The sequence below is a fragment of the Nanorana parkeri genome, unplaced genomic scaffold (assembly GCF_000935625.1).
Source record: "Nanorana parkeri isolate BGI_ZX_2015 unplaced genomic scaffold, ASM93562v1 scaffold366, whole genome shotgun sequence".
Taxonomy (NCBI): domain Eukaryota; kingdom Metazoa; phylum Chordata; class Amphibia; order Anura; family Dicroglossidae; genus Nanorana; species Nanorana parkeri.
Window position 1 is genome coordinate 774,365 of NW_017306634.1, and position 17,563 is coordinate 791,927.

At 43.6% G+C, this 17,563-nt stretch overlaps 1 protein-coding gene across 1 annotated transcript in view; it reads left to right on the forward strand.

Annotated features, from left to right (window-relative positions):
• Window positions 1-557: 557 nt before the first annotated feature.
• The window catches only part of LOC108788983 (heparan sulfate glucosamine 3-O-sulfotransferase 1-like), a 118,870-nt gene continuing 101,864 nt past the window's right edge, over window positions 558-17,563 (forward strand). Inside the window, exon 1 of the mRNA XM_018558896.1 lies at window positions 558-985. The gene's annotated coding sequence lies outside the window, so the exon portion shown is untranslated. The remainder of the gene's footprint in view (window positions 986-17,563) is intronic.

Below are 17,563 nucleotides of genomic sequence, written 5' to 3' on the forward strand. Positions count from 1 at the left end.
AAAAAAGCAGGAAAAAGGGACAATTTTTATTTCATTTTCCCAGCCAGTCACTGAACAAAGAAACATAATCAAAGCAGGGTACAGCCTGACACAGAAAAATGCTCCATTTTATATTTCAAGTGTCTTTTACTTTTCTATTGCAGCAGGGTGACTTTTATATTACAGGTGTCTTTTTTGTATACTAGTGTTACAGGTGCACAGCTCTGGATTGCAGGTCTGCTTTACAATGCCTATATAATACAAGACACATAACTGCTGCTCTTGTAAAGTTCCCTCCTATATCACAAGAGAGGCACTTTTGTAGTCAGGCAGAGGTCTCTTCTTTATTATTTCCTATGAAGTCAGACTGATGAACATGATGCATCTTTTCTCTTTTCTAAATCACTGGCTGCCCCTGAATAATACATCGCTCGTACCTGCAGGGCACTGAGCATGCTGCTAACTTAAAGCGTGCATATAGGCAGTAGCCGGTTAACTGTCTTCTGGCCAATCAGAGAGCAGTATGGATGGTCCAATAGGAAGCTGGTCCTCTTTCCATCCAGGCGCAGCATCCTAACTCCAGCTGAACTGGTTAACAGCTTCAATTGTCCTGGTAAAGACATAGGCAGCTGAGCGCTGTGATGCTGCTGCCACTTTGTTGTGTATGAAGCTGACAAGGAGCAGAGTGGATTATGAATTCGGAGGGGAGAGCAAGTCAACTGGCTGCTGCTTGTGATTTTTTTATTGTTCTTCCACTCAGAGCTGTCTTTTTTCCTTCCTGTATTTACTCTCTTCTCCCAGTCTGGTCACTGGGGCTGATTAATTAATCATGAGCCGGCTGCCGTTAATACATTTATCTGGAGCAGACTGTGCCATAGGCTTCATCAGTGGGTGAGATCCAGGCTGTGGAGGACTCCTTCTCTTCTATCCTCATCTCTTGTCTCTGGAAATCTGGAGGGGACTACCTACAGTTCAGCTCAGCTGCTTCTACATGGCTCTCCAAGAGGTACTGTGCTCCTCTTTTTTGCTCTTCTATGAACACTTTGTATAGAAAGTGGAGCAAAAGTGGAATGGTACCCTTGTGTGATGGGTTGCCGTGGGCAACTGCTCCACTTTTGCTTCAAGCTTCATAAAGCAGAGTGATGCTCGCTTTCCTTGCAATAGCTGACACAGGCTTATTTTAAGGGGTTCACCTTTGCCACCTCTTATTTATTAGAGCTGGCATAAGCTCTGATCATTGTATAAGATACATTTGTGTTAATAGTTAAGGTACTTGAATGCATTTTTAAGGTTAAACGTCTGAGTTTAGTGTCACTTTACATGTTACAATGATCAGAGCTTATGCCACCTCCAATAAATAAGAGGTGGCATAAGCTCTGATCATTGTTACATGTAATTAAAGTGACATTAAACTCAGACTTTTAACTTTAAAAATGCATTCAAGTACCTTAACTATTAACACAAATGTATCTTATCTGTGTATCACTCAGCTGTAAATCCTCAAATCATCTCTGAATTGGTGCTGACACTGTCCTTCCTTCTGGGGGGGGGGGGCTATTTTTGTTCTCCATGGTCCTTGTGTGCATTGTAAAGTAGCCACCGCTCCAAGCTCCCTTCTGTGATGGACTACAATCTCAATACAAATTAGAAAACTAAACATGAGATTGAAGTCCATGACAGAAGCCAGCTTGAAGTGTTGGACTATAATTATATATATCCAGTGATGGACTATAATTTCAATACAAGTAAAATAAACATGAGCTTGTAGTCCATCACAGGAGTGAGCTTGGAGCGGTGACTACTTTACAACACACATAAGGGACCTTGGAGAACAAAAGTAACCACCCTCCAGAAGGAAGGACAGTGTCAGCACCAATTTAGAGATCTACAGCTGAGTGATACACAAATAAGATACATTTTTGTTAATAGTTAAGGTACCCAAAAGCATTTTTAAGATTTAACTCCTGAGTGTAGTGTCACTTTAAGGAGTAGGGAATTGTCAGTGTTTGTCTTTGAAGCTGCCGACAGTAGCACACGATGTCCCCCTGTGGTTCAGAGACTCTCAGGGCTCACTAGTGTAAGAAAGGGCTTATTGATGGGCAGAAATTTGGATGATTGTGTCATGGTTCTAAACAGTATACTCAATGATTGATACTACTTGTTCTGTCACTCAGCATGCTATAGGCTTTATTCTTCCAATTGTGCTGCTCACAGCTTGAGTGGTGTACAACTAGTTTTCTATAACAAGGCTTTGCTAGATTGATCTTTGTGGTATTAAACTTGTTAATGTCATGTACCTGTAGAGGAGATTGACCCTTTTGTAGGATCGTGTTTAGCTTAGTACAGCAAAGAGTGGATTACTATCATTGCACACAAATAACACAAGCTTCCTTATCTCTGGGATTCAGGGGGACCCTACAGGAAATCACCTATGCATAGTGTGTATACAGCACTATAATGTGTTAGTAAAGACAACTGGCACAGACAATCAGGCTACCATGCAGGCTGGAAGTTGAATGTTGAGTCAAATCCACTTTAATTACACAGGAGACACAAAGTGGCTTCTCTCTTCTGCAACTTTTTCTAGAGTTCTGCTCATGGCTGCATTTATTTAAGGGTCACTCTTTTTTAATACAGCTTCTTGAAATCACTAAGAATTCTTTATTTTAAAGAGGAAAAAAATATCTATACAGCATGCAATACAAATTAGATCTCTAACCACCAAGGATGCTGAAGCTACACACAATACTGTCTGTATTATATTGTGGACGTATGTTGCTCCATCTATTAAAAATGAATATGGACAATATTACAGGCATTTATATAGCGCTGTCAGTTTTTGGAGTGCTTAACATACCATTCATTCACATCAGTCCCTGCCTTCAAGAAGCTTACAGTCTAAGCTCCCTATCTCCTATTCATACATACCGTACATGCATACACATACTAGAGACAATTTAGACAATTAACCTACCAGCATGTCCTTGACGCATAGGGGAAAACCTCACAAGCACAAGGAGAACATGCAAACCTCATGCACATAGTGTCCTAACCAAACCTAGATTCCAACCAGGGACCTCAGTACTGCAAGACAGAAGTGCTGACCACTGAAAGCACTGCGCTCAACTGTGCTGAGTGGTTTTCATTTGTTTATTAGGATTAGAGGTGTGTGTTTTGCATTCTCAATATGTAAGGTGATTGTAGCCATATTAGTGCACTTGTAACAGTTAAGGCTAGGTTCAGATCTGAGCGGTCCTGGGACGCGCGTCCCGGGACCTCGCGATCGTGCTCAGGTGCACACAGCGATTGCCATGCGGCCCCATTGATTTCAATGGGGTTACATCCACGCGCCAAACGCTAAAAAAAAAGGTACAAGTACCTTTTTTTTTGCGACACACAATGCACAGCTTTTTTTTTAGCTGCGATCATGTTAAACTGCCCGGTTGGAATCGTGGCAGGAAACCGCGCGATCCACCCAGTGCGACTGGGGTGCCATTCGAAAATAATGACACCGCCAGCGCAATCCGATGTGGTGGTCCACTCTGTGACCGCCCAGGAATCCATTCGGGTTTTGTGCAGTATTGCCGTGTGGTCACGGATTGCCCAGATGTGCACCTAGCCTTTAACAGGCTACACCAACCTTTCTCAACTGATGTGCCTCCTGGCTTCCTCAGGGGTGCCTCAAAATTGTGTGGTAGCGGGACTGTGATGTGAAGGGGGAATGAACACTGAGGTGAAGGGGGCTCCTGATGTAAAAGGGGAACTCTGATGTGGAGGGAAGGACTCTGATATGAAAGTGGAGCTTCTAGTGTGAAAGGGGGGCTCCTGATGTGAAGGGGGCCACTTATTCAAAGGAGGGCCCCTGATGTAAAGGGAACTCTAATCTGAATAGGGGGAGGGATCTTGATTTGAAGGGGACACTTTGATGTGAAGGGGAAAACCCTCACTTTTGGGTGTTTTTGCATGGGGGTCCCCCTTAAAATCTATGATATTTTATACTGGGGTGCCTTTAGATTTTGCATACCTTTTAAAGGGTGCTGTAATGAGAAAAATGTTGAGAAATGCTGATGTACAACCCATCTTCTAGATCCAAGAATTACTAAAGACCCCAGAAAAATTAACTGTTGCTTTAAATAAAAAAAAAAATGAATCCTGTCAGCACCGTGCTGCTCCCTTAAAAACGCGAAGGCGAGCACTAGTTACCCCCACCTCTCCACTCAATAACTTTTGGCATAGTTATCCATTAAAAACACCACAAATAAGCCATATCAGAACAATTGACGTTGTAAATCCTAGGGGCTAATCTGACTATTAACTTTCTTTGCTGCTGAGAGATTAAACTCCTGGCAGTATACTAATTATCAACACGTTTAAATCACTCTGCTGCTAATGAGATGATGGGCAATAAGTAGTTAAATCTCTCAGTAGCAAACAGATTTAATTGCCAGCGTAGCCCTTACCCAATGTCGTAAGTGGCAGTCACTGATTGAAGCTTTTTTAAATCAAATGAATGGGCTGCCCTACCCCAACGCACTACAACCGCCCTGTGCGCGCGCGGTCGCATCGCACAGGTGTGAACAGGGCATAAGAGTTACCTAGTCTTTATTGCGGTTTGCATGGCTACATAATAAGGATTTGCAGCATCAGGAGTGAAACACGTCATCTCCCTGGGTGGCATGGACAGTTTAATTCATCTCTTGAAGAATAGAATTCATTAGTTGTTCAGCGCAGGAGCTGTGCGTCGTACAGCTCTCACCCACCTGTGCTGCAAAAGAAAATTGCCCAGTTTTGTACGTTGTGTTTAATGTGCTAAAACAAGCATGTTTCTGTAACCTCTCAGTCTTCCTCACTATGTGCCACAAAACTGGAGCAGAGACATTCTCCTCTGCAGCCAGAGCCTGAAATGCCAGTCTGTTGCATTACGGAATAAAAGAAGGTCAGTACAACAGGGCATCTTTTGTGTATGAGCTTGGCCATCTCTCTAATGTTATGGACTACGCAGCATTTTAGCTTGTCTCTCACTCACTCTATTGACCTGATTGAGATCAAGTCCATTTACAACGTATGACATTAATGAGTTATCAACAGCGGGATGCACATCAGTAATTGCAAGGCTCAGAGGATGTGAACTGCGGTGTGAGAAGCAGAAAATACCATTGTCGTGTAACAAGGCAGAAGTTAGAAGAAAACTCTGCTCTTGTCTCTTGTAAACTATGCCATGTAGAAGATAGGAATGGCAGGAGATGGTTTTACACTGTGCGCCTAACGGGAAGTTTCACCTTTTCCCCAAAAAATAAAAAATGAATGCTTCTTAAGAAAAGAAAAAAATTTGCATTTATTTTCCTTTTGTATTGGAGTCATTAAAGCATTCTCACTGGGCACCAGTAGGCACAAATAGAAATCTGTTTAGCCTTAGCCAGTGCCCTTACCTGCTGGGGGACCCGCCGGGTTTCACATATGCAGAGAAGGACCCCGGCGTTGTGTAAGGCTGCCCTAAACGCCTGTCTGCAGCACAGGCATTTTACAGGGCAGCCTTACACAGCTCAGGGGTCCGTTCCTGTTGGCACCGCTAGTCTTGAGCGGGAGGGTGCATTTTGTGCAGAATGCACCTTCCTTGCTATTTCAGGTGTTGTGACTTGACACAACACTAGAAATTAGGCAGAGTAGATACCTGCATGGCACCCCTCTATGGAGGGTGCCTATTCTGCCTAAATTCGGTCCTGGTTACACCCATATTTAGGTCAGAGTAGTAAGAAAGGTAAACTTAGCCGTTAAAGGAAACATGAGTCGCCTGCCATTGCTAAACTCTCTTTTTGAAAATGCTGGCTGCCTGGCTTTGATGTCAGCAGCTTTAATAGTTTATGGCAGGGGTGGGCAAACTCTGGTTCTCCAGGTGTGGTAAAACTACAAATCCCATTATGCATCTGTCTCAGAGTCATGTCTGTGGCTGTGAAAATCTTGCAATGCCTCATGGGATTTTTAGTTTCACAACAGCTGGAGGGCTGGAGTTTTCCCACCCTGGTTTATGTCATTGGCCAGGAACAAGAATATGGATCATTGGGTTGATTTACATCTATGTGTTTAGAGAACATGCACATTAAAACCTACTGTTGCGCTGCCATTCATTTAAAAAAAAAACCCCAATGGACATGTGATGCAATGCATGACAACACGCTATAGTGCGTGCAATTTATATCATCTGTAGAGGTATCTGCTGTCACTGCCGCACCCATGCTGCTATTGGGCTTTCTGGTCAGAGTGCGATGGGTTACACTTGGTCTTAAGCTGCATGAATGTTGTGACATGTCCGATTTTTGGGACGCTTTGGTGAGTCAGAAGCCTATTGGTTTCAAGGGGCAGCTTTGATGAATGCAATAATGCACCGCACAAATGTCAATTGGCCATTATTCTGATTTACCTGTGACTTCACTAGCTGCATGATTATTCCAGGACAATGGACTAGGCATTGAGGCCTGAGACAGTTAGGAAAGTAGCATTTTCAGAAGGAGATCAGCAATGGATGCCTGCAGACCTCTGCCAGTACAGGTTTCCTTTAAGGCACAGCTGCCAATACATACACCTTATGACCATCGCAAGACTTGTAAGCTTATTGAAAGCCCGTACGATCTGCCCATCTTGGACGGGCAGATCGTACTTGCGATCATCGAAAGCCCGACCCGCTGAGGGGCGGGATTCCGATGACCGCAGTGAGGGGCGGGCGTCCGATCACTGCAAACGGGCAATGTGCGCGTGCGCACACAAGCCTGTTCGGCAGTTGTCGAACAAGAAGGCCACTAACCCACCGAGAATCGTATGATTCTCGGCTGGTTTTCAAGCCTGCTTGTTCGACGGAAGACGTGCGACCGTACAGTAGAAACGGTCGCACGCCTTCCATACACTGTACGATTATCGTATGATCGCAGGATTTCCCTGTGATTCTCGTACGAGAATCGTACAGTGTATGGGCACCTTTAGATATGTAAGGACAGACAGGAGGGAGTTTTGTGGGTTACTCTGAATATTAGTTCTGAATCTTCTGTTTTCAGTATTTACCAAATATACAATATAGTCCCTCAATCAAGGTTGTCCCCTGACTTTTTGCTGCCTGAGGTTGAGGGGGGTGGAGAGTGTAGGTGGTGCACGTTACCTCTGGCCATCCTGCCCAGCTCACTGACATCACTGGTTGCCAAGAGCTGGGTGGAAGCGTCATAGGTTGCTAAGATCTCTTAGCAACCTTGGACCCTTTGGCCGGAAAGGGCCCCCCATGTGACCCAAAGAGATGCCATCTGAGGTAACAGCCTCAGGCAGGTCCCATTATAGGGACGGCCTTTCCCTCAATGCTAAATTACCTTCTGAGCATTGATTAATGCTCTTATTGCTTTTAAGTTCGAGTAAACCTGTCACAAACTGGGACATATCAAACAAAACAAATCATGGGAAAGAATGCACACACACAGGTTACCGTCACTAAAAACATCCCACCAATATAAGTAAAAGCTTGTTCATACCATGTCCGCGCAATTTTTCTGTACACCCCCGCACATGTATGGTGTGAACGATTGCTTTCTATGTGCCATGTCCAGGCCATACCTGCGCTGTGGTGTGCAGAAAAATGGTGCGCAACGGACATGGTGTGTGCTGGCAGCCAAGGTTAGAAGCAAATCTGGACTTTTTATATAAAAGTTGAACTTGGCCCCGCCCCTTCCTCTCTTCCTATTGGTCACCCTTGTGATAGGCAGCCTTACTGACCAATTCTAAGGCTCAGTAGGTAGGAGGAGCTTTGCCCAAGCACCCATTTACAGGAGCGTACAAAACTTCAGCTGCCCAGACCTTCAGCTTCGTTTTCACTAAGACTATTGTCAGACAGACGATTTATTTGCAGTGAGGTCACCAACCCAAAGCTTTAGAGCTAAATTAACTTGTAACAGTGATAAACTGCTGTTGATAGCTGCAATTAATCGCTCACCTGCATGGCCCTAATGGTGGCCTCTGCTGATGCATTCTTTCATCATATGACCAGTCTAGATTACCCACGTTAGTGACAGGTTTTCTTTAATATTCAAACACAGCATTTAAATTGACATAACGTAACTAAATTTAAGCAAACATGTCACATGCAATGCAAGATGGGATTTGTTTTGTTCAGGTACTCCTGTTGTGATCACAAAATAAATCCGACTGAGTTCAGTTTCCACTGCTGATTACTCAGCAATAATTACATGCATTAAACATACAACTGTCATAAGTGAATTATGAAGGCTGCTTCTGTGGGACTCTTCTTTGTAGATTACTAGTTGCCTGCCTGTCATGCAGAATATTGAGACATCTCCTTCTGAAAATAATAATTGCCTGGCTAACTCTGGTTTCAGCTTTTGGAGACCTCTGCTTTGGGAAATGGTAATTGCCTAGCTGTCATGCTGGCACCCAGGCTTCAATATTTTGTTGACTTCTCATTTTAATCATGTTTGTAGCCTGGCCAGTCATGCTGACCCGCTGGTTTCACCGTTGTGAGTAGCTGACCTAAAACAAGCACTTTGATATTTCCATCATATCTTTGTTCCAGGTCAGTGGCTTCTAGAGTACAGAAACCAGTGGATCAGCTTAGCAGCAAGGCAACTAGCCTATTGAGAATGGCATCCCCAAAATCTTGATAATGACCGGTTAATGTTAAAACAAGTCAGCAGTGGTATTTTAATTGGTAAACCTTTTCAGACTCCTGCGTTCTTTCCTCTGTGCCCGATTCCAGCTGTGTCTAAGGCTTCGTTTCTGATGTTTCAGTGGAAATAGATTAGAAAGATGCGCCCTTTCAAAGCACAGTTTAGCAGCGGTGGTAAGGATACACATAAGACACGTGGAATGCGCCTTTAAACTGCTGCATGCTGAAGTTTGGGAGCGCAATACAAAACCTGCTTCAAAACCAAAACTGGAACACAAGCCGCTCCATACTGACCATGGGCAGAAATAACAGACGCATACAACGCATGACTGCTCTATAATTTGGTACAGAGTCCTCTTATTTCATAGCTTGATTTATAGCAATCTGAAGTCTTAAAACCAGGCAGCTAAGTGCTTCGAAATGCAAGCACGCAAAAAAGTATCCCTGAAAGTAATTTTATTATATTACTAGACGGGATTTATAAAGCGCCAACAGTTTGCGCAGCGCTTTACAACATGGAGCGAGGCAGTACAGTTACAATACAATTTCAATATAAGAGTGTTATGAGGGCCCTGCTCATGCGAGCTTACAATCTAGTAATTTTAGAATATATCCAAGTATATTAAGCTGGTAGACATGATTATTTTATACTCTACCTTTTAAATATAAGGCAGTGTTTCTGCTCTTACCATCTGCCCATTACAGTAAAATACAAATTGTCTTGACTTTCTAGTTTTGCCCTCAAAGTAAAGAGAGATTGTCCATGTTAGAGCAGTGCAGTAAGTGCTCTCTATCACCCTCTACTGGTCGGTGGCAGTAGAGTCCTTGTGCCCTTCAGATTTGCTCAAATGCCTAAGGTCTCCTCTTGGGAGCCTATCCATAGATGAGAAGATGGCTCCCTAAAGCTAGCCATACACCTACAGATTATCTGCAGATTTTCTATGGTCAGATCTAAAGAGTGCTAAACAGATTCCTCCATCTACGCTAAACTGTGTGGATGAAGGAATCTCCCACTGGGCCAACTTCAGTATCTTGCTAGTCGGCCCCGCTGGCTCTCAAAATACCTGAACAATCTGATTGGATGCAGGCATTGATCAGGTATTTTGAGAACCAGCGGGGCCGACTAGCAAGATACGGAAGCTTGGACCAGTGAAAGATTCCTACATCCACACAGTTAACGTAGATGGAGGTTGCACTCTTTCCATCTGACCATAGAAAATTTGTAGATAATCTATAGGTGTATGGCCAGCTTAAGAAGGATAATTGAGCAGGTATCTATCCTTTCGTTGTGTGACTACCCTCAGACTTTTTTTTTTGTTCCATTCACACTTTGTAATTCACATATAATTGTGTAATGCATACTTACATATACATATAGGTTGAAGTAGAATTGAAGGCAAAAGTTTTTTTTTCTTTTTAGTTTTGTATAAAGCAATGGAGGGTTATATCCATCTTTTTTGCCATCTGTGTTGCATTGGGAAGATGTCCATTCACTTCCTGTCTGATAGCCACAACAGGAAGTGAGAGGAAATCCCTCCAAAGAGAGGGCAATCCCTTGCGGTCAGCAGAGTCACCAGAACTAGTGTCCCCATTGGAAGATTTCCCATCTATTCCTGTTCTGATGAAAATGTGGGATATGGCTTTACTGTCAGCGATAAAGGTCCCCAGGACTAATAGAGAGGGTGCATCTCCCTACAGTAGACACAGACAGCAATAAAACCAGACAGTGGTTCTAATACCTCCCCATGCCTTCCAAACGTACAGAAAAAATCAATGGGTGCTGCATTTTGTTATATCTGCTGAATAAGTACCTGTTGATTCTGACAAAAAACTAGTGAGCTCAAAAGACGCTGTAAAATTTGCCCTTTCTACACTGAAATCTCAAGCAGTGTTATCAGATCAGCCCAGTTCATCTCTGTGGACTACAGACACCTCCCTCCTATGTTACCGGGATGCTGGGGATCAGGCATGAGCAGCCTGGGGTGACAATGCTGCTCTTCTATACATGTGATATGTTGAGTAAGCATAGTCAACTTAGGTTACAAAGTGTGTTACTGGCAGGATCCACAGGTGAAAAGAATGGAATATATGAAAACCATCATACCTAATCAGCCCTTTAATGCTGACGTTTCAGACAAAGCCAGCCAGGAGGTAGGCTGCTACTGCTGTGCTGTTTCTTTAGAGAGCTCATAGTGCTCTAGGAATCCTTAATCACGTGTTAAAACATATTTTTTTTTTATTTGAAAAAAGAGATTGTACAGATTGCCTTAGAAATCTGAAAAAAAAAATTGAATGGATTCTAAACGATTATATTTTCTCTTTAATACCTTTATCAAAAACAGCTTTGTCTAAGAAACCTGTAATATTTGTGGTTGTGGTTTAGATTCCTGTCTCCTGTTCCACATTGTGAGTGATATGTGTATTCTTCTCTTAAAGCACAATAAAATATTCAGCACGCAGCATTTTGTGTTTTTATAGGTTTTTGTGGCAGCTTGTCATTCTGTTTTTTCAGTACCTTTTAACAAAAGTGAATGTTTGTATTGAGCCCCATACAGTCTACTGTCAGACGTATTTTACTGAGTTCACAGACCTCAGATTGTTCAGTTTTCAGTAGTTGATAACACTGCACTAGAATTCTGAATACTTTTCATCATTGTCCTAAACTTCTATCTACTGTCATTGTTCTCCATCAATTTTCTTTGTGGTCTGCATTTGCCATTGACATAAGGTGAATTTATACTTCTCCTTAAAGTGAACCCAGCCTGTGCAATTACCATACGCAGCACATCAACTTCCGCCCATGCTGAGATTAAGCCCTGCCCCCTTCATTCAAATGTCAAATATTGCAGCCATTATGGCCTATTCATACGAGCTTTAAGCAATACTATGCTAAGGTGTAAACGGGCACTTGGAATCACGCAGGTGTGAACAGGACCTGAGGCAACCCTAAAACAGCCTTTCTCAACCAGGGTGCAGTGACACTTTTGGCTGCCTTCTGGATTTCTCAACGTTGACTCGAAATGTTTCTACAGCGTCATCATGTTAAGGGGGTTTAAATTTGCAAAAAGACGGATGTTTGCCTTCATCCAGGCCTGCTCCAGCTCCTGATATCTGCCATGCTGCCACAGCTGTGACTACAGTGATGTGACTGTAGCACCCCCCTGTGATTGTGGACCCCCAAAAGCAGGGAGGGCTCACATATCAGCTCAGGGAGGGAACGTTAGCCAGAATGTGGGATGTGCGCCAGTCACTTTTAGAATTTTTATAATGCTTTAATAGAACCAGTAGCAAAACAGGGAAAGAGGGTAAACGGCTTCAGACATCCATAGCAAAAATAGACTCCAGACTCACCAATCCCTTCCAGTTTCCACAGTGCCGGAATACTTTAGTTGAGCAGAGGATGACACTGTGTAGTAGAGCAACAGCTGAATAGAAGATAAGGATGAGATCTTCCATTGGAGAAGCACCAGACTTGTTCCTGAGGTCCATGCCATCCTGGCCTTCCTGAAACCTCCACCAGATATAGGGCTCCTCTGGTTCTCCTTCACAGATAGATCCTCCAAAATCCACATATGGCCTTCTGTAGGCTTGAGGCCTAGTCAGCTTCTCCAACCTTGTACATGCCACCCCCCAGGCCAAGCCCAGGGGCAGACTGCCCTGAGCACATGGCCATTCCTGAGTATTTCTGCACTTCGCCAGCATTCACCACAGGCCATTAAACACCTAGTGATAGGCTGGTGAGTTATAGACACACCTAATGTTCCCCTATTTGGTGCCCCACTCTGTGGCAGGGTCACACCCCACTACGGGTAGGTGCAGACAATAGTAGAACACCTAGGAATGAACAAATGATCACAGCGTACAAATCAGCCAGACTTATTACAGTGCTAGCATCACTAAATTTAAGTAGCCACTCCACTTAGGGTGGACTATATGATGGTAGGACTTTGATGTGAAGTGAGCTCCTGAAGGGAGAACTTTTCTATGAAAGGGGGTCTCTGATATGGAGAGAGCTCATAATGTAAAAGGAGGGGGCTATGCTGTGAAAAGGGGGACTTTGATGTGAAAAGAGTCGGTTCCTAATATAAAGGGGATTCTAACATGAAAGGGGGACTCTCATGTAAAGGGGAACCACACTTTGTTGTGTTAGTGTGTGTGGTCCACACCGGATCCCCTGTCTGGAGTACGGGTCTAGTATGAATTTTGGAGAAGTCACACCTCACATTTCAGACTGGTTTGCCTCAAGGTTTTGAATACTTTTAAAGAGTACCATAACTGAAAAAAGGTTGAGAAACGCTGCTCTAGAAATCAGTCATGGTTTTAACATTGAGTGCATGTTGGCTATACAGAAAGAAAGCTGCAGGAGTGGAAGATGCACTTACTTTATACTCCATGTGTGATGACATGTTGGTGGGCAGAAGGTAAGCAGTGCCTGTAAGCTTGGATGCTTTGAGAAGAGATATAAGGTTAACCACCATGAGACACCTGAGCATACCATTGGAAAGTTGACGTGTGGAAATAAGTGAACGTATTTAGAGACTGCTGAGACATGCACATCATACAGAAACTGGAAGGAAGGTGACAAAATGCAGAAGCTGTAAGACGCTCCACATTGTGGCTGCAGATGAGCCGGGTATATTTAGAACACACATAGACATGTTGAAGCACGTGATGTTTGCTTGATGATGAGCTATAAATACATCTGGTGTCAATCCAGATGGTAGTGTTATGTTGCTTTTAGAACTCTTAAGCTATTGAGTTGCACTTTGGTACTAAATAAATTGCAAAATGTGTACCTGATCCATTGAAATTCCAGAACCACTTGTGGCACTGTGACAGTAATTTGATAAAACAAGAGGAAAGAGTACAAAGGCTGACTTGTTGCTCAGAATTCTTGCTTGTTTTCATAATTTTTAAAGAGGAAATGAAACTGGTTGCCAAGTGCAGTCACTTTGCTTTTGCTTGTGTTGTTTTTTTTTGTTCCTTTAATAGATCAGCACCATTGTCAATGATCAAGAACCAGATCAGGAGTTCATTTCATTCTGACCCAGTCTGCATCTCTGTCCAAAGTTAACAACTCTAAAGGTATTGAAGCTGTTGGATTAGCATGGTAGCCAGGTAACTAGCATGTTTAGAATTAGGTCATCAATGGTAGCCTGTGCATTTCTGTTAGTACAGGTTTCCTTAGCAGCATAATGGACTGGTGGTTAATGCTGGGCTCGTGGTTTCACCTCTCTATGCACAGTATAAAGTTTGTAGGACCTTCCTGCAGTTATATGGGGTTTATATACTTGGTCCAGTCCCCACTATCCAGAAACATACTAGGCAACCTACTGATTTTTGATATACAGAGAAATACATATTTAATTTAAAGATGTGTTGATGTAGATGGCTTATGTTCCACTAATTTATTATTCTTACTTTGAGCAGATGGTGTCAGTATAATGCAAATATTAGAGTGGGGAGTAAAGTAACACTTGACAAATTTTCTTTATACAATAGACGTAACTTGCACCAGGCTTGTTATTGCACAAATGACATATTTTCCTGCATATGTACTGTCAAGTTTGCTTTGCTTTTAACTATACGGATAACAGATGGAATTGTTTTAATCATATTTACAAGTAAGTTTAACACATCCAAGATTTAACAAGTGTGGCTTTTTTATATTGCTGTAAGGGCTGTCTTCTGGTGCACGATTCCCAGCTAAACATAATTGATTAAAGGCTCAAGGTGACCCAGATGTCTGGAAAGAGCCTAGCAAGCTGCAGTGCCATGTATCGGGTCAGGAAACTTTTCTTCTTTTTGTCTAGGTAATATTTAAATGTTAACTTTTTTTATTCTGCTTACTTATTTCTGCTTTTTAGATATGATTTAAAAGAGAGCTATGGGCCAACCGTGTTTGGACATAGTTCTCTTAAGGATCACAGGATGACATATATACTATCCTGTGACCCAAATCTCAGCATGTAGTGGGCTATTGCCCGCTATATGCTCACAGCACAGAGCCACAATGCGGCCGGGAAAGGTCATGACAATATTGTCAAGATCCAACCCACTGCCTGATTGACAGATGGCTCTGCCTCTCTAGAGCTATAGCTAGCTATGCTGCCCCCTCCTCCATCCATCCCTCCAGTCAGCGCTGGGCGATCAGAGAGGGGAGAATCCCTGCGGGGAGCAGTGACTGACAGTCATCACTCTCTGGAGATGATCGGGAAATGAGCTATCAGCAGCATGTGATTGCTCAGTTCCCGATCAATAGAGCCACTATGAGGTCTATTCACAAAGCTGCCGAGGGCAGCCGAGTGAATGACCGATCAGAAGTGAAGTGAGCCGAACACCGTTCGGCTATTCACTTCAGGCTGGTACGGCTGATTTCAGCCGTATATCGGCTGAAATCAGCCGTACATCGGCTTGCTTCGTGTGGCTTCGGATCAGCCGAACATGCTCAGCATGTTCGGCTGACCCGAAGTGCAGAAGGAGTTCGACTCAGCCGATCCAACATCTGGATCGGCTGAGCCGAACCTCCGGCAGGCTTCACACTGCTGTTCGGGCTATTCTGAAAGATCCCGAACAGCAGTGAGAGAATAGCCGAATGCCGCCGAGCGGCATTTGGCTCGGCTGTTCTGCTCGGTCCCTCAGAGGCACCGAGCAGAACAGAAAAAGAGTGAAAAAAGTAGAAAAAAGTAAATAGAAAACGATTGTGCAGAGCTAGCAGTGACAGCTAGCTCCGCCCAATAGTTTCCTATTGTCCGGCGGCTCTGCTGCTGTAAAAAAAAAAAAGTAAAAAAAATGTAAAAACTCTCCCTGGCGCCCTGGGAGCCCCCCGCTCCTGGCCGCCAAGGAGAGAAACACAGCTGTGTCTTTTTTTCTTCATTCTGGCACGAGCGATGTCAGAATAGAGGAAAAAAAAAATTCCCATTCAAAAGCATTGAGAGTTTACTATTGGCTATTTCAATTTGCAATAGCCAATAGTAAACTAGCATTGTTCCCGCCCTCTGCTGGTGGACCTGGTGGGGAACTGCAAAAGAGGGCGGGTACAATGCTAGTTTACTATTGGCTATTGCAATAGAAATAGCCAATAGTAATGTCCCAATGCTTTTGAATGGGACTTTTTTTTTTTTCTCTATTCTGACATCGCTCCGTGTCAGAATAAAGAAAAAAGACACAGCGGGGTTTTTCTCCTTGGCGGCCGGGAGCAGGAGACTCCCGGGGCGCCAGGGAGAGTCAGATGCTTGGAGATCAGTGTCCCTGGTTAGCAACCAGGGACGCTGATCTCTCTGAAAGTGGCCGGAGCCAGCCGTAAGATCACGGCTGGCTCCGCCCAGCTGTCAGAAGCAGGCTGTCGGCCGGCCAATGGCCGGCCGCTCGGCCAGCTTCGTCTTTCAGCACGGCTCAGCGCTCGACTGAGCCGCTCGGCCGTGATCGGGAGCTGTACGGGCTATTGTGAATAGCCCGTACAGCACCCCCTCGGACCGAAGGGGTCCTGGTGCCGAAGCTAGCCGAAGGATCGGCCGAAGCTACGGCCAGATCCTTTGGCAGCTTTGTGAATAGACCCCTATGTGTCACACATTGGCTCTAATTATGGGGAAGAATGCATTTCGCTCTCCCTATATATTCTCCTTTAAATGGGTTTTGTAGGTTTTCTGCACACACTTGGTGACACTGGCCATTGTATTTTTTTTTTGTTATTGTTTAGTACATGTCTTTATATAGTGCCGTCAATTTATACAGCAATTATAAGCACTGTATCTGTACAGTATATAATCTCTATCACACACCATACCAATGTTCTCCATGTTGGTTGGGTGCTGGAGCAACTGGTGGATGGCGCCACATCAAACTAAAACAAGATAGGTTGTCCATACAGATTAATCATCAGAATTCTGTCTTTACTGACATTCTTGCAGCATAAAGAAATATTGCAATGTTTCGGAACAGCGCAGGGTCACTTTGTCAGACAAAATGTCATGACACATTGACAGACAATCACAGGTTAGGGTGGGTCTTGGACCAGGTTGTGGTGCTCTGCTGTGGTGTAGTTTGTAGGGAGAGGGAGTTCCCTGTGGTTTGGTTCACAAGACCGGCTGTACAAAAATTGCTATTTGAATATGCTAGTTGCCCGACTGTCATGTTGCGCCAAGGTTTGGAACCTCTGATTTCTAGCTAGATCAGTTAAACACTGGTACTTGTCAGGTTAAATTCAGGTACTCACTAACTGCAGTTAAAGAGACCCTGTCACATTCAGGGCAAAGTGTCAGTGCCTCTAAAATGTCCACTACTTAATTCCCTTTCCCGCACTACCCAGCTTCATTCCTCAGCAATCCTGTCCCTTAATAATCTCCATCTTGGATGATGTCTGAGCTTACACAAGTTTGACCATGTCATACCCTCACTTGCAATTGGTCTCTTGGGCCTACGTATTGCATCACGGAAGGTAACATGCTAAAATGTCTACTCCCTAATTCCCTTTCCCGCACTACCCAGCTTTATTCCTCAGCAATCCTGTCCCTTAATAATCTCCATCCTGGATGATGTCTGAGCTTACACAAGTTTGACTATGTCATTCCCTTACTTGCAATTGGTCTCTTGGGCCTACATACTGCATCATGGAAGGTAACATGCTCCCTTATATTTGTGTATCTTGCAGTGCCTGCAAACAGAATAATCAAGCTGCAAGAGTGCATGGGGAAGGTGATTATAAATGGGTAGCGGTGTGTCTTTTAAAGGAACTTTAAATGGGCAAAGAGAAAAAGTGTCTTTAAAAAAATACATTTTGCTTCATGTGTCTTTTACATCTGCCTTGAGTTCAGCATCAATGGTGTTCAGCCATATAGTGAAGCCAAGACAGATGGTGTGCATGGAGAACATGTATTAATTTATAAATGTTGCAGCAGGTGTTTTTTTGTGTGTGAATATATATATATA